Here is a 23225-nt window from a genome sequence, read left to right on the forward strand (position 1 = left end):
CTCAGGAGAGAAAATTCCTGTAGTAGGTCGTATCACCGTACCGGTGAAATACAAGGATCAATTTCAGAACTTTCCTCTAATAGTAGTGAAAGGAGACAAGCCTGCCTTACTAGGAAGAAATTGGTTGAGCTCACTGAAGCTGGATTGGAGTGAGATTTTCCATGAGGAAGCGAAATTTGCATCAACGGATGATGTTATCAAGAAGTATCCTAAGGTGTTCTGCGAAATGGGCAGTCCGATCCAAGGCGAGTGTCAGGATACAGAAGGACACTAGATCAGTTTATTACAAGCCATGTTCCGTACCATATGCACTTAAGGAGAAAGTTGAGCAAGAACTCAAAAGACTAGAGACTCAGAACATTATTTGTAAGATAGATCGATGTAATTGGGCTACACCCATTGTTGTTGTACCTAAGTCTGATGGTAAGGTAAGATTGTGTGGTGATTATAAAGTAACCGTAAACCAGGTTCTAGAGGGTAATGTCCCCAATACATTGCCGAATATAGAAGATTTGTTCACAACACTGACAAGTGGTCAGATCTTCTCAAAACTGGATCTTACAAATGCCTACTGAACTAGATGAGAAGTCCAAGTCATGTTTGACTATAAATACTCATCTAGGCCTGTATCAATTTAATAGACTACCGTTTGGAGTGTTTTCTGCCCCTGCCATATTCCATGGGGAAATGAACCAGATTTTGCAAGATATTGAAAGGGTAGTATGTAATTTGGATGACATATTAATTTCAGCACCAAATAGGCAAATTCATAATAACATATTGAATGAAGTCCTCAAATGGCTAGAGAAGCACAGAGTATGAATGTCTGCTCGTAAGTGTGAGTTATTTATAAACTCAGTGGAGTGCTTAGGGTACAGAGTGGACAAAGATGGTTTACATCCAACCATGGGAAAGCTGGATGCAATAAGAAATGCACCCACTCCCAGGAATATCACTGAACTTCGTTCATTCTTGGCTTCTTTTGAATTATTATGGGAAGTTCCTACCAAATTTGGCTACAGTATTACATCCACTGAATGAACCATTGAAAAAACAGGTCCATTGGAAGTGGTCAAAAGAATGCGATACAGCATTCAAAGAGTGTAAAAGCAAATTGGTAGAGAGCACCATGTTAGTTCATTATGACATATCTAAGGAGATTAAGCTAGCATGTGATGCCTCTCCGTATGGAGTTGGGGCAGTAATCTCTCATGTATCACGTAGTGGGGAGGAGAGACCAATTGCTTTTGCTTCATGCACTCTAAGTGCCAGTGAGAGTAATTATGCACAAATTGAAAGGGAAGCTTTGGCATTAATTTTTGGGGTCAAGAAGTTTCACAAATACTTGTATGGTCGTACGTTTACCATCGTTATAGACCATAAGCCCCTAACAGCAATCCTCCATCCAAAGTCCCCAGTTCCAACATTAGCTGCAGCCCGAATGCAGAGATGGGCTTGAGTTTGTCAGCAGATACATATGATATTGAATACAGACGATCAGCTGATCACAGTAATGCTGATGCACTGACTAGATTGCCTTCCCCATCACAAGTTACACCCAATAGGGAAGAAGTTGTTATTTTTCATACATTGCTGAACTGCCAGTCACAGCTGAAGAAATTGGTAGAGCAATGAAACGTGACCCAGTGATGTCAAAGGTGTATGATTATATTGTAAATGAATGGCCAAACCAGGTAACAGACAAAGAGATTCATCCATTCTTCATGGAGGAATGAATTATCAGTCGATAAAGATTGTATCATGTGGGGTGCAAGAGTGGTTATACCAAATAAATTCAGGTCCAAATTATTAGGAGACCTCCATGACTAGCACCTGGGAATATGCTTGACCAAGAGTTTTGCACGCAGTTATTTATGGTGGCCAGGTCTTGATATATAGAGTACATTGTGAGTTAGTGTACGACATCTCAATTGGTAAACAAGCAACCACCTTCAGTACCATTACAGCCATGGAAATGGCCTCCCAGGGTGTGGCAAAGGCTACATATTGATTTTGCTGAATTAGCAGGACAATATTTGTTCATTGTAATTGATAGCCATTGAAAGTGGGTTGAGGTGTTCCCAATGTGGAAAATAACAACAATAAAACACTGGATATTTTACGAAGATTATTTTCTTCATTTGGCCTCCCAGAAAAAATTGTTTTGGATAATGGACAAAATTTAGTTCCGAAGAATTTGCACAGTTCACGAGCAAAAATGGGGTGAAACATACCAAGGTTCCACCATGCCACACTGCTTCAAATGTGCAGCAGAACGTACTGTACAAATTATAAAACATGCCCTCTTAAAACAAATGTTAGATCCAAATCCAAAGAAACGACAGTTGTCATTGGATCACAAATTGGCGAATTTTTTGATTACATATCGTCATACTCCTCATACAACTACTGGTAGAACATCAGCAGAGTTGTTTCTCAAACGACAGCCACGAACCAGATTCTCATTATTAAAACCAAATTTGTCACAGTCCGTAGAAGAGACACAATTAAGGCAGAAAGAGAATCATGCTAAAGGTAGAGTAAAAGAGAGAAGTGTGAAATTAAACCAGAAGTGAACCAGAGAGTGAACCATCAACATAAATGGTTAAAGTGGTTACTAGGAAGCGTGGTGAAGATATGTGGTCCTTGCACATATTTGGTCAAGATGTTTGATAATGGACAGGTTAGGTTTGTTCATATTGATCATATTTTACCTACAGACATGGAAGGAGTTGAAGGTGGGAATGATTCAATTATTTCTGACTCATCAGATAGTTTTGATACACCAGTAGCATATCCTAAATCCAATGTACTGGAAACAAATCCAAGAGAAAATCAGAATGTAAGTCTGAGTCCAAGTCAGGAAAACAAAGAGCTTGAAATTAGAGTGAGTTCAAATGAAAATCAAGGAAATTCCGTGGAGGAAAACGTTCCTCAGGATGAGCCTCGAATGAGTGTGAATTCGACACCATGTTTGGAAGGTTCTGTTTGAAAGCAAAGGTATCCTCTTCAAAACAGAAAACAAGAAGTTAAGTTAAATTTGTAAATATTGAAAAAAAAAGTCTATATCCTGTGTTATGTATAAACATGCAAGTTATGTATGATGTTTGTTATAATAACTTCTTCATTAAGGAGGGAGAAGTGCAAAGTCTGTAAGCTTGTAATGTTTGTAGCTCCACATTGTGGATGTGGACATATTTTGTACTGCAACTACAGAGTTAATAATAAACAGAACCAGGCATAGAAACATAGAAACATAGAAACATAGAAAATAGGTGCAGGAGTAGGCCATTCGGCCCTTCTAGCCTGCACCGCCATTCAATGAGTTCATGGCTGAACATGCAACTTCAGTACCCACTTCCTGCTTTCTCACCATACCCCTTGATTCCCCTAGTAGTAAGGACTTCATCTAACTCCTTTTTGAATATATTTAGTGAATTGGCCTCAACAACTTTCTGTGGTAGAGAATTCCACAGGTTCACCACTCTCTGGGTGAAGAAATTCCTCCTCATCTCGGTCCTAAATGGCTTCCCCCTTATCCTCAGACTGTGTCCCCTGGTTCTGGACTTCCCCAACATTGGGAACATTCTTCCTGCATCTAACCTGTCTAACCCCGTCAGAATTTTAAACGTTTCTATCAGGTCCCCTCTCATTCTTCTGAACTCCAGTGAATACAAGCCCAGTTGATCCAGTCTTTCTTGATAGGTCAGTCCCACCATCCTGGGAATCAGTCTGGTGAACCTTCGTTGCACTCCCTCAATAGCAAGAATGTCCTTCCTCAGGTTAGGAGACCAAAACTGTACACAATACTCCAGGTGTGGCCTCACCAAGGCCCTGTACAATTATAGCAACACCTCCCTGCCCCTGTACTCAAATCCCCTCGCTATGAAGGCCAACATGCCATTTGCTTTCTTAACCGCCTGCTGTACCTGCATGCCAACCTTCAATGACTGATGTACCATGACACCCAGGTCTCTTTGCACCTCCCCTTTTCCTAATCTGCCACCATTCAGATAATAGTCTGTGTCTCTGTTTTTACCACCAAAGTGGATAACCTCACATTTATCCACATTATACTTCATCTGCCATGCATTTGCCCACTCACCTAACCTATCCAAGTCGCTCTGCAGTCTCATAGCATCCTCCTCGCAGCTCACACTGCCACCCAACTTAGTGTCATCCGCAAATTTGGAGATACTACATTTAATCCCCTCGTCTAAATCATTAATGTACAGTGTAAACAGCTGGGGCCCCAGCACAGAACCTTGCGGTACCCCACTAGTCACTGCCTGCCATTCTGAAAAGTCCCCATTTACTCCTACTCTTTGCTTCCTGTCTGACAACCAGTTCTCAATCCATGTCAGCACACTACCCCCAATCCCATGTGCTTTAACTTTGCACATTAATCTCTTGTGTGGGACCTTGTCGAAAGCCTTCTGAAAGTCCAAATATACCACATCAACTGGTTCTCCCTTGTCCACTCTACTGGAATGTTCCGGAGGCTTCCGACAGAGCTGCCTGCCATGTTAGAAGCTGTGTGTGCTTGTGCTCTGTGAATATATCACACACCTCAGTCATCAAAATTGTGCAGCTGGGCCCGTAGTATGGGGCAGAGCGCTAAGGGAGGAGTTATACACCTCTCTTAGCGTGCTAGGCTGGTTGAGCAAGCCAAAATCCCGAGCTAAACAGCCAGCCCGGGAGCGCTTTAAGAGAGGCTTGGGGAGAAAAAAACACTTGATAAAAAAAACATCAAAATCATTCCCAATACATAGCCCACATCGCCACAACATGTATTGCAAATAAAAATTTAAAAAAACAATCACACTTACCTGAGGTGGACATTACTTACCTCACTGCCGCTGGTATAGGTTGGACCGCCCGTTTTCATAGGCGGTCCCAGCAGAGTGCGCTGCATGGCATACGGGTCGGGTGGGAGTCCAAAAGCGAGCCGGTGTCGCAACCAGGAGCTTTGCACACCGGCTCAACTCTTCCAGACGTAACTGCTCTGCGCCCCCGCAAAATTATCACCGAAAACCCACGAGGGGCGCTGAAAGCTGACACCCATCCAAAAGAGCTCACTGCCCCCATTGCCGCACCTCTGGGGTGAAAACAGATGTGCACATCACCAGAAAATCCAGCCCCAGATCTTTCTATTCACCCCCATTCCCATCCCTGAGTCAGAGTTTCAAGCTGTGTTCAGCCTTTTTTTGCAGACATCTATTTTCTGTATGCCGTTGGTGGTTTTTCTTTGTACTTTATGCTACAGACACAAGTGAGAATGCTCTAAAACAGGTGTGGAAACAACTGGAGCTTTCTATCTCCGATTTTCTCTGCGTCTTTGCGTTTTTTTTAAATGTCTGCTTTCCCTCTCTTTTTGTGTATTGGCTTTGTTTTCTCACCATTCCAAGTCTCATTCTCTTCTGTTCTATCTAATGTCTTATCGCCTCAACTCTCAGTTCCCTGTCTTTATTTTTCTCCGTGGAGCAGAAAGTCCTATCCTCATTAACTTTTGCAAAAAGTCAGATATGAATAGACGGTATTTGGTTTCTATGAGACTGCTGATCTTAGAATGGTTTAGAATGTTTACAGAACAGAATGAAGCCATTTGGCCCATCGAGCCTGTGCTGACTCTCTCCAAAAGCACGTCAACTAGTCCAATTTCCCACCCTTTCCCTGTAGCCCTGCAAAAAATGTCCTTCAGGTTCTTATCCAATTCCCTCTTGAAAGTCACAATTGAATCTGCCTCCACCCATCTTCTTAAATTAGATGTACTTATCAATGATACCTAGAAGGAATTATGGATTAAATTATGTGATTAATGACTTCAATATATATTTTTCTAAATCTTTGCTTGTAGTTTATTCTCTTAATCTATTTATTCTTGTTCAAAGATGTGAGATTTAATGAGGGGGGGTTTTAAAAGAAGAGATAGATATAAAAAGAGGTAGAGGGGTTTAGGGATAAATTCCAGAGTGTGGGGCCTCAATGGCCAAAGGCATGGGTACCAATTGTGGGTTGAAGGATGGGGGGAGGGGCTGCACAAGTGGCTGGAGTCAGAGGAGTGGAGAGTTCAGGGGCATTGTATGGCTGGAGGAGTTAAGGAAGGGGAAAGATCATGAAGGGATTTAAACACAATGATGAGAAGTTTAAATTTGAAAGGGTTGTGGGGACCAGGATCCAATGTAAGTCATTCAGGACAGGGATGATGGATGAGTAGGTCTTGGTGCAGGATCAGATATAAGCAGCATGACTTTCTATGAACTGAAGTTTATGGAGAATGGAAACTGGGAGGCTGGCCAGGAGAGAATTGGAATAGTCAAGAACTGATGAATGAGGGCAATAGATGAGCTGAGACAGAGGTGGTGGCAGGTGATGTTACATTGAGGGAAGTAGGAAAGGATATGGATTTTGAATCTCAGCTTGGGGTTGAACTGGATGCTAAGTCTGCTTCAGCCTAATACAGTGGCTGGGGAAGGGGCTACTATCTGTGGCAAGCGAGATTGTGGTGGGGTCACAGATGATGGCTGTTGCCTTCCTGATGTTTCACTGAAAGAAAATGTGGCTTATCTGAGATTGAATGTCGGACAAGTAGTCTGACAGCTGAGAGGCAGTGGAAGGGTCGAGAATGGTGAAGAGGCGAGGCGATTTAGGTGTCATCACTGTATGTGTGGAAGCGAACCTCATTTTTGAGGCTGGCAACTGTTGTGTTCATTCTCCATTTATTTGTTACAGCTTACAGGATGGGTATTAGGACCCTACGGGAGCTATTCACAGTTGCTGTACTCATGCTGGTTCATGCCGGTTTGGGGACACCATTTTGGGAGTGTATAAAGCACAGTTAAATTAAGTTACTTTACTCCTGGCTCAGTTTGTCAGTTATTTACGTGTACACAACGGCAACATCTTGATTTAAAAATTCTCATCCTTCTTTTCAAATCCCTCCATGGCCTCACCCCTCCCGATCTCTGTGACCTCCTCCAACCCTCCAAAATCTCTGCGCTCCTCCAGATCTGGCCTCCTGTGCATCCCTGATTTTCTTCACTCCACCTTTGACAGTCGTGCCTTCAGCCACCTAGGCCCTAAATTCTGGAATGTCCTTCCTAAACTTCTCCACCTCTCTACCATTCTCTCCTCCTCTAAGATCTTCCTTAAAATCTATCTCTTTGACCAAGCTTCCCATTCTAATCGCTCTTTCTGTGGCTCGGTATCAAGTTTTTTTTGATAATCACTCCTGTGAAGCACCTTGGGACTTTTTACTACATTAAAGGTGCTTTATAAATGCAAATGTTCATTGTTGTTGATAATGTCTCAAAGGGACAGCATGAAAATGAGGAAGCGGAAAAGGCCTCACCAATCATATCCCCTTATACCAATCTCATCTTCTTTAGCATCCGACTCTGGATGAAACTCTCCCGCAAGTCATTGATAACTGCACTTTCAAAATCCCAACTACCTAGCCTTTGCCACAAATGGACACAGAGGAATACAGGTTACATAGTCATGGCAGAGATTGGTAGAGATATGTCCTGGTCATAAACAGAGGACAGCAGGAACACGATAACCAGTTCTCAAATTTAGATAACTTCAATCCAAACTCCTCAAAAAAGTGCTATTTAATAGATCAAGGCACAGACGATCTCAAATTACCAAGTAAGCCAACATCTGGGTCAGAAGTACACTCGAGAAAGTAGAGAGAAATGTAGCAGAATGTCTTACAGAATGTTCTTGTTAAGTTGACAATACTGTATACTTAAGGGGAATGCACACATAGTTCTGACGAAAGACCATTGACCTGAAATGTTAACTCTTTCTCTCCACACATGCTGCCTGTCCTGCTGAGTATTTTCAGCATTTTCTGTTTTTATTTCCGGTTTCCAGCATCTGTAGTATTTTGCTCTTGTTTTGAGTAAGATATTCTGTTGTATTTCCCATTTGCAGAGTGCTTCTCTCTAAATTTGTCCAAATTTCACTAAATTGTCTGAGTTTTCTCTGGCAGTGAAGTAGTTTACTCATTGCCAACATGTATCACAGAAATGCCAACAATATTTATCCTACATACGGATCTTTATTGGGCCACAATAGGAAGCTTTGTAATTAACTCATAATGGCTTGATTATTTTTTCTTATAAGTTGTCTATTTGCTCTCTGCTTTCTTGTCTTTGTGTTACTCTTGGCCATATATTGGCCATATAACAGTCAAAAGAGAAATGAGGCAGACTTCTTCCTGGCTTTTGGCAATTCCATTCTGACATCATGTGCTAAAAGGAGTGTTTTTGGTGACTTTTGCATTGATTTTCCTTCCATCTTTGTAACCTCTGCTTGATATTCTCCATGACAACAGAGCTGAAATTGTATAATTTGTTGCACGCAGTTCCTAAAAACCTTCCATCGTATTGGCCCTCATCTCTCGAACATCCAGCCTAGACTTTTTGTCTTGCAACTTTTCTCTGTTTTTAAAAGCCTCCTTAGGACATATCTTTTTGACCAAATCATTAGGCTATTACTAATCAGTGTTTCTCATCTGTGAAGTACTTTAAGGCGTTTACAGCATTAAAGGTAATATATAAACATATAAAACAATTAGGCATTTTACAGCCTTCTGGACTCAACATTGAGTTCAACATTTTCAGATCATTACCTCTGCTCTCATTTTTTCAGACAGCGGGTTTTGGTAATGATTCTGTTGTTGCCATTTTCAGCACCCATCTTTTGTTTCTTTAGGTGTCCCATTAACTCCTTTTGCCTTGCACCATTATCCCTTTTTTCATAATCTTTCTTGCCTTCCCTATCACAGACCTTCCCTTTTGTTCTTTCCTCCCCTCCCCCTTTCTTTGCCTCTGCACTTGCTTAAAATCAGTTACATCTCTAACTATTTCCAGTTCTGACGAAAGGTCATCGACCTGAAACGCTAATTCTGTTTCTCTCTCCACAAATGCTGCCTGACCTGCTGAATATTTCCAGCATTTGCTGTTTATATTTGAGATTGCCAGCATCTGCAGTATTTTACCTTTGTATAAAAGGTAGATGTTAGTTTTGTTGGAAACCCAATTTGCAAGCACTGTGACCTGCACTGTGCTAAATCAGCTCAATTCAAATTGATTTGGATTTTAAATTCAGTTTGGATCCCATATCTAGTGATTCACTGGTTCTTAGTGATTATTCATGGTTTAAGCTGAAGACCAGTTGACCTGGTGGTGGATGGCACAGCAAAGAGGAAAGAGATTATTCTGATTGGGTCAAAGTACCAACTAACATGTTTGCAATTTGCATGAAGAACATGTGATTCAGCAGAGCATTTGACAGATACTTGCATTAAACTGCATGCTCCTTACACTCATTAAATGTATCCCAGCCATTACTGCTATACTGATCCTATAATTAGGTCTTAGGCAAAATCCGCTCTCAAAGTTTCAGTTTTATTTCCAATAATCACAAATGCACTGTGCAAACCACACACATCTGCAGACTGCTTTCCGTGAGGAGAAGCGAAACTGCCATGGAAAGCAATCGGGTGAAACAAACCAAAGGAAAACACAAGAGACCTAAAGATACTTTCAAACAAAGACCGAAGGCACTCTTCTGGAAGATTTTAATTACAGGAAAAAAGAGCAGACAAGGAAAGTGAAAAAAACCCTGAAGTATTGCAAAATAAATAATGATCATTGAAACAGTTTAACATTTCGTCGGATTAATGAAGTTCTAACGTACAAATAATTACCTGATTGATCTTTTTAAACAGTTTTATTTTCAACAACAGAAATCCTTTAATCTGGGTTAATAAAACATCGAACTACTACGTCAGGGGAACACAGAATTTGTCTGAAGAATTCACATGACAATTCAACCTCAGCTTTATTGTTCCTACTCTTTTATCTCCATTACAGAAACAAACATGCTGACGTCTCAAATAGACTAGCGACATTGTACTAAATGCTGTTGAATGGTTTGATATGTCCATGAATTTGCAATGCATAGTTTAGAAAAGTTAAAACTCTAAGGGGGAGAAATTCGCCTGGTTTGCGCCTATTGTTAGTGCCTGCGGGGGCGGTAATGGGCCACTAAGGGGTTACCGACTGGCATGGCGAATTCACCGATGCCCGCGAACGTCCCTGACAGTTCTGCACTGGCGCTACTTACCACCTCGCTCTTTTGCGCCCCGTAGATTGTGATGTCATCTGGTATGCAACGCCCCTTTAGCGCACCGGATGTGATGTTCGCTCCTGCCCCTTGTAGCATTGCCAGGCATCAACAACGACAGCTTCAGTAGGCATTGTCACCTCGGCTGGTCGCTTGGGGAGTGATATTTAAAGGCAGCAGTGGTCAGGTAGGGAAAACGTTATTATTTTCCCCAGTCTGGTGCCTTCTGATTGCTTTTGACCCCGCGATTCTTCAGTCCTGCACTCTTTTAGAGTGCTTGGGGCTGTAAGACACGTAGCGCAGGTCCTGTGGCCCCACAGAAACAGTATGAAGATTGATTGAACCCATTACTGACCCTTGCTTTTAAGCGAAGGAAGAAGCCTCCAAAGATGCAGCGCTACACTGAACTGTTCAGCTCTCTGCTGCTACCGCCTCTCTCACACAATTTAGCGCTCTAAGGGAAGTGGTAGCACTTTATTTAGCACTCCACATCCCTCCTGGAGCACTAAAGCTGAAGTTCCCGGGAGCAGCAAATCTTTTTCACCTGGCGGTACTTTTGTGACTCTTCAAAAGTTATCGCCCCAAACCGGGCGCAACACAATTTCTAGCCCTAACTGTGATATTGCCTTATGCTATGTAACATAAATGTCTTTTTAAAAAAGACAAAGATTTTCCAAATGACTGGGTGGAATTTTTAAACGGAACTTTTTAGAAATAGTTGTCAATTGTGTCATCAATCTCTGGAAAAGCCTTCGCATTCGATAGATCGCCACTGCCATTTCCGCCTCACCCAACGCGATGCCACCATCCAACTCATCTTTCCTTTCCCTTTCCGCATTCCGCCACACCTTGAATATTGTGTACAGTTTTGATCTTCTAATTTGAGGAAGGACATTCGTGCTATTGAGGGAGTGCAGCGAAAGTTCACTAGACTGATTCCCGTGATGGCAGGACTGACATATGAAGAAAAACTGGATCGACTAGGAATATATTCACTGGAATTTAGAAGAATGAGAGGGGATCTCATCGAAACATATAAAATTCTGACGGCATTGGACAGGTTAGATGCAGGAAGAATGTTCCTGATGTTGGGGAAGTCCAGAACCAGGGGTCACAGTCTAAGGATAAGGGGTAAGCCATTTAGGACCGAGATGAGGAGAAACTTCTTCACTCAGAGAATTGTGAACCTGTGGAATTCTCTACCACAGAAAGTTGTTGAGGCCAGTTCGTTAGATATATTCAAAAGGGAGTTAGATGTGACCCTTATGGCTAAAGGGATCAAGGGGTATGGAGAGAAAGCAGGAATGGGGTACTTAAGTTGCATGATCAGCCATGATCATATTGAATGGTGGTGCAGGCTTGAAGGACCGAATGGCCTACTCCTGCACCTATTTTCTATGTTTCTATGTTTCTATGACTGTTCCCTTCATTTGGCCCGCTCCTGCTCCCTTTCCACCGGCACCTTCCCATGCAAGCGCAGGAGATGCAATACCTGCCTCATCACCTCCTTCCGTCCAGGGCTCCAAACACTCTTTCTGGGTGAGAGAGCAATTTATTTATTCATTTATTAAAAATTGTATTCGTTTCGTTCATGGGATGTGGACGTCACTGCCAAGGCCAGCATTTATTGCTCATCCCTAATTGCCCTTGAGAAGAAGGTGGTGAGCTGCCTTCTTGAACCTGCAGTCCATGTGGTGAAGGTACTCCCACAGTGCTGTTCAGGAGGGATTTCCAGGATTTTGACCCAGCGACGATGAAGGAACGACGATATAATTCCAAGTCAGCATGCTTTGTGACTTGGAGGGGAAAGTGGAGGTGGTGGTGTACCCATGCACCTACTGCCCTTACCCTTCTAGGTGGTAGAGGTCGCGGGTTTGGGAGGTGCTGCCGAAGAAGCCTTGGCGAGCTGCTTCAGTGCATCTTGTAAATGGTACAAACAGCAGCCACGATACATCGGTGATGGAGGGAGTGAATGTTTAAGGTGGTGGATGGGGTGCCAATCAAGTGGGCTGCTTTGTCCTGGATAGTGTTGAGCTTCCTGAGTGTTGTTGGAGCTGCACCCATCCAGGCAAATAGAAAGTATTCCATCACACTCCTGACTTGTGACTTGTAAATGGTGGAAAGGCTTTGGGGAGTCAGGAGGTGAGACACTTGCTGCAGAATACCCAGCCTCTGAACTGCTTTTGTTGCCACAGAATTTATGTGGCTGGTCCAGATAAATTTCTCGTCAATGGTGACCCGCAGGATGTTGATGGTGGGGGATTCGGCAATGGTGATGCCGTTGAATGTCAAGAAGCGGTGGTTAGACTCTCACTTGGAGATAGTCAGTGGAAAGTTTCTCCTGATTCCCTTTCACTTCACTTTTACTCGGGCTTCTTGATGCTGCCTTGATATCAAGGGCAGTCACTCTCACCTCACCTCTGGAATTCAGCTCGTTTGTCTATGTTTGAACCAAGGCTGTAATGAGGTCTGGAGCCGAGTGGTCCTGCAGAACCCAAATTGGGCATCAGTGAGCAGGTTATTAGTGAGTAAGTGCCACTTGATAGCACTGTTGACGACACCTTCCATCACTTTGGTGATGATTGAGAGTAGACTGATGGGGCAGTAATTGGCTGGGTTGGATTTGTCCTGCTTTTTGTGTACAGGAGATACCTGGGCAGTTTTCCACATTGTCGAATAGATGCTAGTGTTGTAGCTGTACTGGAATGGCTGGGCTAGAGGTGCAGCTAATTCTGGAGCACAAGTCTTCAGCACAACAGCCGACTGTTGTCAGGGCCCATAGCCTTTTCTGTATGCAGTGTGCTCAGCCGTACTTCTTCCAAGTTAGTATACTGTATTCATTGCTCACGATGCGGTCTTCTCTACATCAGGGAGACCAAATGCTGATTAGGCGATTGTTTTGGTGGACATCTCTGTTCAGTCCATAAACGTGACTCTAAACTTCCATTCGCCAGTCACTTTAATTCCCTGTCCCACTCCCACTCTGACCTCTTGGTCGGCCTCCAACACTGTTCCAATGAAGCTCAATGCAAGCTCATCTTTCTACTCGGCACTTTACAGCCCTCTGGCCTTAATATTGATTTGAACAACTTCAGACCTTACTCACAGCCTCCATTTTCTCTGGAACATCAGGTGCTCATAATGGAGGATGGGTGCAGCAGAGCTCCTGGGAATAGGGCTGGTGCTTAAGATGGGGATCTCCTATCAGTACATGGCCAGTAGGTAGGGTGGTCCGCATGCCTGGGGTCTTCCTGCCTTTTTCTTCTGCTGTATTCCTGGGTCATGGGAGCTGTTACATACGTAAACTTATATATACCTTGTACAGCCACCAGAGGGCTCATCCTCTGGAGTCCCAAGGAATCCCACAATCCCTTGGGAGCACAGGTGCTTAAGGAGGCCTCACAGGCTGGAGAGGCACTCTGGAGACCTGCAATAAAAGATTAAGGTCACACTTTACTTTGAGCTCACAGTATCCAGTCAGACGATTTACTCATATATAACAATTGGCGACGAGATACAGATGATGAACCCAACGATGCAGAGAACAGTGGGCATCCTGGAGAAATTCTCGGAGGGAGATGATTGGGAAACCTTCGTAGAGCGACTCGAACAATACGTCATGGCCAACGAGCTGGAAAGAGAAGCGAACACTGCCAAACGAAGGATGATTTTCCTCACCTTCGGCGGGACACCAACGTATGGTCTCATGAAAAATCTGCTTGCTCCTGCGAAACCCACAGAGAAATCATACGATGATTTGTGCACACTGGTCCGGGAGCATCTGAACCTGAAGGAAAGCGTTCTGACGGCGAGGTACCGGTTCTACATGTACAAAAGGTCTGAAGGCCAGGAAGTGGCGATTTATGTCGCCGAGCTAAGATGCCTTGCAGGACATTGCGAATTTGAAGGACATTTGGAGCACATACTCTGAGACTTATTCATACTTGGCATTGGCCATGAAGTGATACTTCACAAACTTTTGACTGTAGAGACCCCAACCTTGAGTAAGGCCATAGCTATAGCCTATGCGTTCATTGCCACCAGTGACAATACTAAGCAAATCTCAGCACACGAGTGCTGCTACAAGTACTGTGAACAAAGTAATGTTGTTTTCAAATTACAACATATAGGGCAGGCCCCACATGCCTGCAGCTGCAAGTCTGCAGATGTCTCAGAGTCCACCATCAAGGGTGATGAATGCAAGGCCATTAATACCTTGTTAGTGCTGTGGAGGTGATCATCGTTTCCATTCATGCCGCTTCAAAGGGTACGTTTGCAAGGGCTGTGGAACAATGGGACACTTCCAACATATGTCCAGGCGAGCTGCAAACCCTGTTAATCCTGCAAACCACCATGTTGCAGAGGAGGACAGATCCACGGCGGATCACGATGAACTAGAACTTCAGACCGAGGAGGCAGAGGTTTATGGGGTGCACACATTTACCACAAAGTGTCCCCCGATAATGCTGAAGATTGAATTAAATGTACTCCCGGTGTCAATGGAGCTGGACACGGGCGCAAGCCAGTCCATTGTAAGCAAAAAGACTTTTGAAAAATTGTGGTGCAGCAAGGCCTCAAGGCCAGTCTTGACTTCCATTCGCACGAAACTGAGAACTTACACAAAGGAACTGATTCCTGTAATTGGCAGTGCTACTCTAAAGGTCTCCTATGATGGAGCGGTGCACAAGCTATCACTCTGGTTCTGCTTAGCTCCCGCACGAGACCCCACTCACTCACTGGGATTCCCCCTGCTGAACTGCTCATGAAAAGGGCACTTAAGACAAGGCTCTCGTTAGTTCACCCTGATCTACATGAACAGGTAGGGAGCAGGTGGCTTCAACAAAGTACATATCATGATAGCGCAAATGTGTCACGTGAAATTGAAATCAATGATCCTGTATTTGTATTGAATTATGGACAAGGCCCCAAGTGGCTTCCCGGCACCATTGTGGCCAAAGAGGGGAGCAGGGTGTTTTGGGTCAAACTTTCAAATGGACTCATTCACCGGAAACACTTGGACCAAATCAAACTCAGATTCACGGACTATCCTGAGCAACCCACATTCGACCCTACCTTCTTTGACCCCCCCCCAACATACACACCAGTGGCAACTGACACTGCGGTTGGCATGAAGCAGAGCCCATCATCTGCAGCAGCCCAGCAAGGCTCACCACACCAGGCAGCCCAGCAAGGCCAGCTGCACAGCAGCCCGGCGAGGGCCCAACAAATGATTCACCAAAACCAGCATTTGCACCAAGATGATCAACCAGGTAAAGAAACGCCCCAGATTGACTCACCTTATAAATAGTTACACTGTTGACTTTAGGGGGGAGGGGAGTGTTGTTATGTATGTAAATTTGTATACCTTGCACAGCCACCAGAGAGCTCATCCCCTGAAGTTCCAAAGGATCCCACAATCCCTTGGGAGCACAGGTACTTAAGGAGGCCTCACAGGCTGGAGAGGCACTCTGGAGACCTGCAATAAAAGACTAAGGTCACACTTTACTTTGAGCTCACAGTATCCAGTCAGATTCTTTATTCATATATAACAGGAGCCTTCTCTGCTTTACCAGATTTTTCATGCTTCTCTCCCCTCTACTATTCTGCTGTAACCATTCACACATCCTCTGGACACATCTTTTGGGTGCAAAATTCAGAACCAAGGTGAGGAGGGTCTTCTTGCACCTGGCGCAGAAGACTCGCCATGGCTGCGAAATTGGGGTTACTGCCCCGGAGAGGAAGCGGTCACGCACTCCACTTTCTCTTGGGGGCGGGACTGAGGCACTAACCATGGGAATTTATCCAGTGCTACGGGCAGCGCTGGCAGGAGCACATGGCCCTCCCATTCCGTTAAAGGGGAGGGGACGTTGCTGACTTTGCACCGGGGAGAAGGGGCCACTTCTTCACCACTTGGGAGCAGAGTGCCATGGCAGCAGGCAGGCACAGAAGTAGAGTGCTGGGCTGCAACATCGCGGCACGGATCCCGCAAATTGGAAAAGGCAAGGCTGCGACCGGTAAGACAGCCATTTTTTAAAAAGTGCGTGTCCCATCTCCCCTTTAATTTTCGCCCCGTGAGCAGAGCGAGGTTTGGTTCGCGACCTGCAAAGCTGGCCTGGGCATCATCCGCGACAGCCTCATGGGAACTACTGAATTTTTGCTCTGGGGCGAAAATGGGTCACTGCACACAATGATGATGTTGTCATCGCCGGCACAGCAGCCCAGGGTGCTACTAGAAGGAACAGTGTGCTACCGGTTTGCCCCTCCGCTAACTCTTGCAGAACTTCGCGGGAGATGGTTAGTGGCCCCGCGTCCTGGACGAGAAATCATTTGCGCCCCTTTAGATTAACGGGGCGAAAAATGCATATCTTTTTATGTCTGTGCCATTCAATTTTATATCATCCTCTCTTAAAGGTGCTTTGCACAGTTCCAATGCAACATCTGCTCTCTAGTACCTCTCCAAGTGACCATTCTTCAGGGTTCAAACTTGTCATTGTATATTGGCAAGCTATTGAATCATGGTAGACCTTATTACAGCTGAAGCTAATCTTGTCCTCAGCGATGTCCATGCACAACAATTTCTAACGCAAGTCACTGTATAGTGGGAATTCATGTCTGTTTTGCCCCTCTATAGCTCAGGGGTGCTGCCAACTGCGAAATAGCCTGCCAACACTCACAGCAAGGCTCAACCACAAACAAAGGCCAGTTGCAGTACACTACTACTGCCCTGGCTAAGAACAGCTAACACTGCACAAACCTAATACCTTCCTGATGTTTATGGCTCAGTTCGCATTGGGCAGCATGCAAAATGCAGATATATTAGAAAAGTAAAATACAGCAGATGCTGGAAATCTGAAATGCCATCAACGTGAAACCTTAACTCTGTTTCTATCTCCATAGATGTTTCCTGATCTGCTGAGCATTCAGCATTTTCAGTTTTTGTATTAGAAAAGTAATAAACAGATATAAGTGATTTTGAGGCTGTAGTCTCATCTCAAGTTTCAACTTTGTGTGGATTCTTCAGTCCGATCATCATCACTCCTAGGTATTCATTATTCAGTAAATGACTATCAGAGATATAGTGGACTTGTAAGTGCTGATAAATAGCACTGCACTGAAACAGTCATAGTTATATGAACTCAGCCACATGCAGCATTTGTTTCTATTTCCATAGCTGGACAAAGGGCTGTCTTACAAGTAGCAAGAAAAAGCTCTAAAAATGCTGCTGCTACTTATCATAAGTGAATGCATCAGCGGACGTACAATTGGAGATGACAACATCGGCTGCGAATTAATTATAGGGAAGCAGGGAGCAGGTAAAATGAATGAGAACAGAGAACACTTCAGTGACCTGTGTGCTTTAAATAACCATGTCATTGGTGGAAGTATCTACCCCCTGCACAATGGCATACAAGGCAACATGGATATAGCAGACCATGGCATTTAAAATCAAAAAGACCGCATCCGTATTAATTGGACATTTATGAGACCACTATTAGATTTCAGAGTGATATGCTCAAGACTCTGGAGTGGGGCTTGAACACACAACCTTGACTTAGAGATGAGAGTACTACCACTATGCCACAGTTGATACCTACTCGGACCATGGTATACCACCAGAAGCCATCAAAGGAGATTTAGAAACATCCATTGAAATATTGTTCCAACTTTTCATGAAGGTATGGGAAACAGAAGAGATACCCAATGACTGGAAACATGGCTACCTCATAATGTTACCACAGAAAGGTGATCTCAGAAATTGCAAGGCATCACATTACTTTCAGTGCCAGGGAAAGTTTATAAACAAAATTATCCTTGAAAGACTTACAACAGAACTTGACAAATGGCTAAGAGACAAACAGGCTGCTTTTCATAAACATAACTCGTGCAATGACCCATATATGTACACTAAATATCATAGTGAAACAATCAATTGAACGGAAATCCTCTTTCTACTTCACATTCATAGCATTTGAGAATGGCATTTGATAGTGTACACCAAATGTTGATGAGGTGCTGTGAAATACTGGAGCACTTTAGTACAATAACCCAAAAAACATAACATAGCATGTAGAGTAATACACAATGGAACCTTCACAAAACCCTCGAAGGGGAAACTGGAGTATGACAGGGATGCATGTTGTCGCCTTTGTTATTTCTGTTAGTGATAGGCTAGATAATGTGAAGGACAAAGCTTCATCATAGAATGGACAAAACTTAGTTGGTTAGATGACTTAGACTGCACCGATGACATCATCATCATAGGCAGTCCCTCGGAATTGAGGAAGACTTGCTTCCACTCCTAAAGTGAGTCCTTTGGTGGCTGAACAGTACAATGTGAGAGCCACAGATTCTGTCACAGGTGGGCCAGACATTCATCGGGGGAAGGGGGCTGGGTGGTGGGACAGCTCAAATACTGACACACTGCGTACTTTAGAGGATAGGTTAGACTCGGGATGTGCATGTGGTGAGAAACTGGGCATGAGTGGCCTGCACTCAGGGCAGGGAAAAAGGGTAGCACAGGTGCCAGCTCCTTGGAGGGCGAGGTCACAAATAGGTTTTGCTGCACAGGATTCAGATGAAGACTTCGATGGGGCAGCCTACAGAAGAACGCTGATGGGTATGCACAATGAAATGCTTTGTGCATTCGCAGGTCTGCCAAAAAGCCTGAATGCAATGTTAAGGAGCACGGAGGAATCCAGCTTCAGCCTTGCACAGTGCTGTGGACAGAGCTTGGAGCCCATACTTTCCAGCGTGGAAGGGGTGGTCAGATTATTAATGTACTTGTGGACCCAAACATTCATCATCATCATAGGCAGTCCCTCAGAATCGAGGAAGACTTACTTCCACTCTTAAAATGAGTCCTTAGGTGGCTGAACAGTCCAATATGAGAGCCACAGACTCTGTCACAGGTGGGACAGATAGTCGTTGAGCAAAGGGGTGGGTGGGACTGGTTTGCCACATGCCATTTCCACTGCCTGCGCTTGATTTCTGCATGGTCTTAGCATTGAGACTCGAGGTGCTCAGCGCCCTCTCGGATGCAATTCATCCACTGAGGGCGGTCTTGGGACAGGGACTCCATAGGCCTTCGATCACACACACAACATTATATGCAGAACAAGACTGACAGACTAGCAGCAATAGCAGCAAAAATAGAATTCAATATCAATAGACACAACTAAAGTTATGCACATAAACAACACTAAAAATGACAGGATTATTGTAAATGAGGGAACCCTTGATGATATAGACCTGTCTTAGAGGCATCATCAACAAAAATGGAGGAACTAATAAAGATATCCACACAAACAAAGGAAAGATGACACCCGCATTGCTATCCCTAAAACAAATTTAGAGATCCATTAGCCCCGATTGTAAGGGGAGGAGCTGGGAATGATGCGTACGAGACCTGAAGTGGGCAGCGCACCCTGAAACAACTGAGACATCGAAGTCAGGACGGTTTTAACTGCTGGGCCTCATTTGTATAAATTACCTCAGACTCCTGCCTGAACTAGGACAGATATAGTACCTGACTGGTTTGTGTGAACGGGAATTTGGGTGTCAAGGGGCATCCATCGCGGATGCACAGGATCAATCGGGGGGATGTGTGGGGGCGGGTGGGGATCGTGCTCGAGGGAAGCCCAGGGCAAAGGAGGTCCAAGGTTTCCTTGTGTAGCCCGGAAGAGCACACCTACTCCTTTTAGGCCACAAGGAAACCTGAAATAATTTTTTAAAAGAAAAGAAAAATACTGTGGATGTTGGAAATCTGAAATACAAACAGAAAATTATCAAAGGCCTGAAACATTAACCCTGTTTCTCCCTGCACAGATGCTGTCAGACCTGTTGAGTATTTCTAACACTTCAAATTTTAAAAATGTATTTACCTGGGTCTCCTCTGGTGTATGATCCAGCTCCTGGCAGGTTTGACCTGATGAAGAGGCCATCTCTCTATACAATGCTGTAATGTTCATTACTCTCTAGTACAATGCTGTATTCCTGATTACTCACTACTACAATGCTGTAATGTGGTTACTCTCAGGGACTTGAGTACAAAACAATCTAGGCTGCCACTCCAGTGCAGTGCTGAGGGAGTGCTGCACTGTTGGAGGTGCCATCTTTTGGATGAGACAGTAAACCGAGGTCCCGTCTGCTCTCTCAAGTGGACGTAAAAGATCCCATGGCACTATTTTAAAGAAGAGAAGGGGAGTTATCCTCAGTGCCGGGCTAATATTTATCCCTCAATCAATATAACAAAAACAGATTATCTGGTCGTTATCACATTGCTGTTTGTAGGAGTTTGCTGTGCGCAAGTTGACTGCTGCGTTTTACATATTACAACAGTGACGACACTTCAAAAGTACTTCATTGGCTGTAAAGCGCTTTGAGACGTCTGGTGGTCGTGAAAGGAGCTATATAAATGCAAGTCGTCTTTCTTTCTTTCTTTAATGCTGGTTACTCTCTCATCATCATAGGCAGTCCCTCGGAATCGAGGAAGACTTGCTTCCACAATTGGCATGAGTTCTTAGATGGCTGTACAGTCCAATACGAGAACCAGAGTCTCTGTCACAGGTGGGACAGACAGTGGTTGAAGGGAAGGGTAGGCGGGGAGCCTGGTTTGCCGCACACTCCTTCCACTGCCTGCGCTTGATTTCTGCATGCTCTCGCCGACGATACTCGAGGAGCTCAACGCCCTCCGGAATGCACTTCCTACACTTTGGGCGGTCTTTGGCCAGGGACGCCCAGGTGTCAGTGGGGATGTTTCACTTTATCAGGGAGGCTTTCCGGGTGTCCTTATAATGTTTTCTCTGCCCACCTTTGGCTCGTTTGCCGTGGATGAGTGCCGAGTAGAGCGCTTGCTTTGGGTGTCTGGCATGCAAACTATGTGGCCTGCCCAGCGGAGCTGATCAAGTGTGGTCAGTGCTTCAATGCTGGGGATGTTGGCCTGGATGAGGACGCTAATGTTGGTGCGTCTGTCCTTCCAGGGGATTTGTAGGATCTTGCGGAGACATCGTTGATAGTATTTCTCCAGCAACTTGAGGTGTCTACTGTACATGGTCCATGTCTTTGAGCCATACAGGAGGGCGGCTATTACTATGGTCCTGTAGACCATGAGTTTGGTGACAGTTTTGAGGGCCTGGTCTTCAAACACTCTTTTCCTCAAGCTGGCGAAGTCTGCACTGGCGCACTGGAGGCGGTGTTGGATCGCGTCATCAATGCCTGCTCTTGTTGATAGGAGGCTCCTGAGATAGGGGAAGTGGTCCACATTGTCCAGGGCTGCGCCGTGGATGTCTGGGGGGCAGTGTTGTGTGTCGAAGACAGGCTGGTGGAGGATCTTTGTCTTACTGATGTTTAGCGTAAGGCCCATGCTTTCATGCGCCTCGGTAAATACGTCGACTATATCCTGGAGTTCAGCCTCTGTATGAGCACAGACACAGGCATCGTCCACCTACTGTAGCTCGACGACAGAGGTAGGAGTGGTCTTGGACCTGGCCTGGAGACGGCGAAGGTTGAACAGCTTCCCACTGGTTCTGTAGTTTAGTTGCATTCCAGCGGGGAGCTTATCAACTGTGAGGTGGAGCATGGCAGCGAGGAAGATTGAGAAGAGGGTTGGGGCGGTGACGCAGCCCTGTTTGACCCCGGTCCGGACGTGGATTGGGTCTGTGATGGATCCGTTGGTAAGGATCACGGCTTGCATGTCATCGTGGAGCAGGCGGAGGATGGTGATGTACTTTTGGGGGCATCCGAAACGGAGGACGCTCCATAGACCCTCGCGGTTGACAGTGTCAAAGGCCTTTGTAAGGTCGAAGAAGGCCATGTCTAAAGGCTGGCGCTGTTCCCTGCACTTTTCCTGTAGCTGTCGCGCTGCAAAAATCATGTCTGCTGTGCCCCGGAGGGGACGAAATCTGCACTGCGACTTTAGGAGGAGCTCCTCGGCACGGGGAGAAGATGGTTGAGGAGGACTCTAGCGACGACTTTCCCAGTGGCTGATAGCAGGGAGATTCCTCTGTAGTTGCCACAGTCGGACTTCCACAGTGCAATGCTGTAATGCTTATTACACTCCAGTAGAAAGATGTAATGCTGGTTACTCTCCAGTACAATGCTGTAATGCTCATTACTTTCCAGTACAATGCTGTAATGCTGGTTACTCTCCAGTACAATGCTGTAATGCTCATTACTCTCCAGTACAAAGCTGTAAGCTGGTTACTCTCCAGTACATTGGGGCAGAAATCTCGGCCTCTGGAGCCCATACAAAGTTTCTACTTTGGCAGGCATCGGAAAAGCCGGTTTTCAGCGCGCAATGCGCATGCATTGAAAACCAGCTTTTCCGATCTATCAAGCTGGATCAGCTTGACAGATGATCCGCAGATCAGGAGCGAGGATATTTGCATGGGCAAGATTGCAGTTTTACGCATATCTTGTCCAGCAAATGTCCTCAAAACTCTTGTGCCTGATAAAAGCAGGCATGGAGCCTACTTTTACAGGTGTAAGAGTTTTATAAGACACTTAAAACATAAAAAATAAAATTTAAAAAACATTATTTTTAAAAACCCTGCCCAATACATTACATTTATTTTTAACCAGAATTAAAACTTTTTTTTAAAAATCGGCAAATGTTTTTTCTTTAAGAAACATTTCTAACAACTTTAATTTCTATTAGTGTATTTATGTGAGGTGTATTTAAAATGTTTTATGTAGTGTTTGTGTTTTGGGGTGATTCTCATTCATAGTAATAGGGGTTTCGGATTTACGAAACTCCTATTACTATGAATGAGAAAATACTTACCTGTGATTGGGTGTCCAGGCTCACGTGACTCCTGCGCGCGTCCCGACGTGCACATGCTGCGACGCGCAATCAGGAGAGGCCTCCGGACTGGGATCTCGAGTGGGCCCAGCAGCTTCAGGTAAGTGCGCATTTTCTGTCCTGAAGTTAGTGGTTTGCCCTCGGGAAGACCTCGACCGGGATTTCTAGGCCAGTGTGTAACGTTGGTTACCCTCCAGTACAATGGTGTAATGCTGTTTAATCTCAAGAACAGTGGGTAATGCTGGTTATTCTTCAGTACAATGCTGAAATGATCATTTCTCATGTGTGA

The 23225-nt window shown here is 44.7% G+C and overlaps 1 protein-coding gene across 9 annotated transcripts in view; it reads right to left on the reverse strand.

The window, feature by feature from the left end:
• The window catches only part of LOC139245293 (bifunctional heparan sulfate N-deacetylase/N-sulfotransferase 4-like), a 976369-nt gene that overhangs the window by 320217 nt on the left and 632927 nt on the right, over nt 1-23225 (reverse strand). The gene's annotated exons all lie outside the window — the stretch shown is intronic.

Source organism: Pristiophorus japonicus, chromosome 2 (assembly GCF_044704955.1).
Source record: "Pristiophorus japonicus isolate sPriJap1 chromosome 2, sPriJap1.hap1, whole genome shotgun sequence".
NCBI classification, from domain to species: Eukaryota; Metazoa; Chordata; class Chondrichthyes; family Pristiophoridae; genus Pristiophorus; species Pristiophorus japonicus.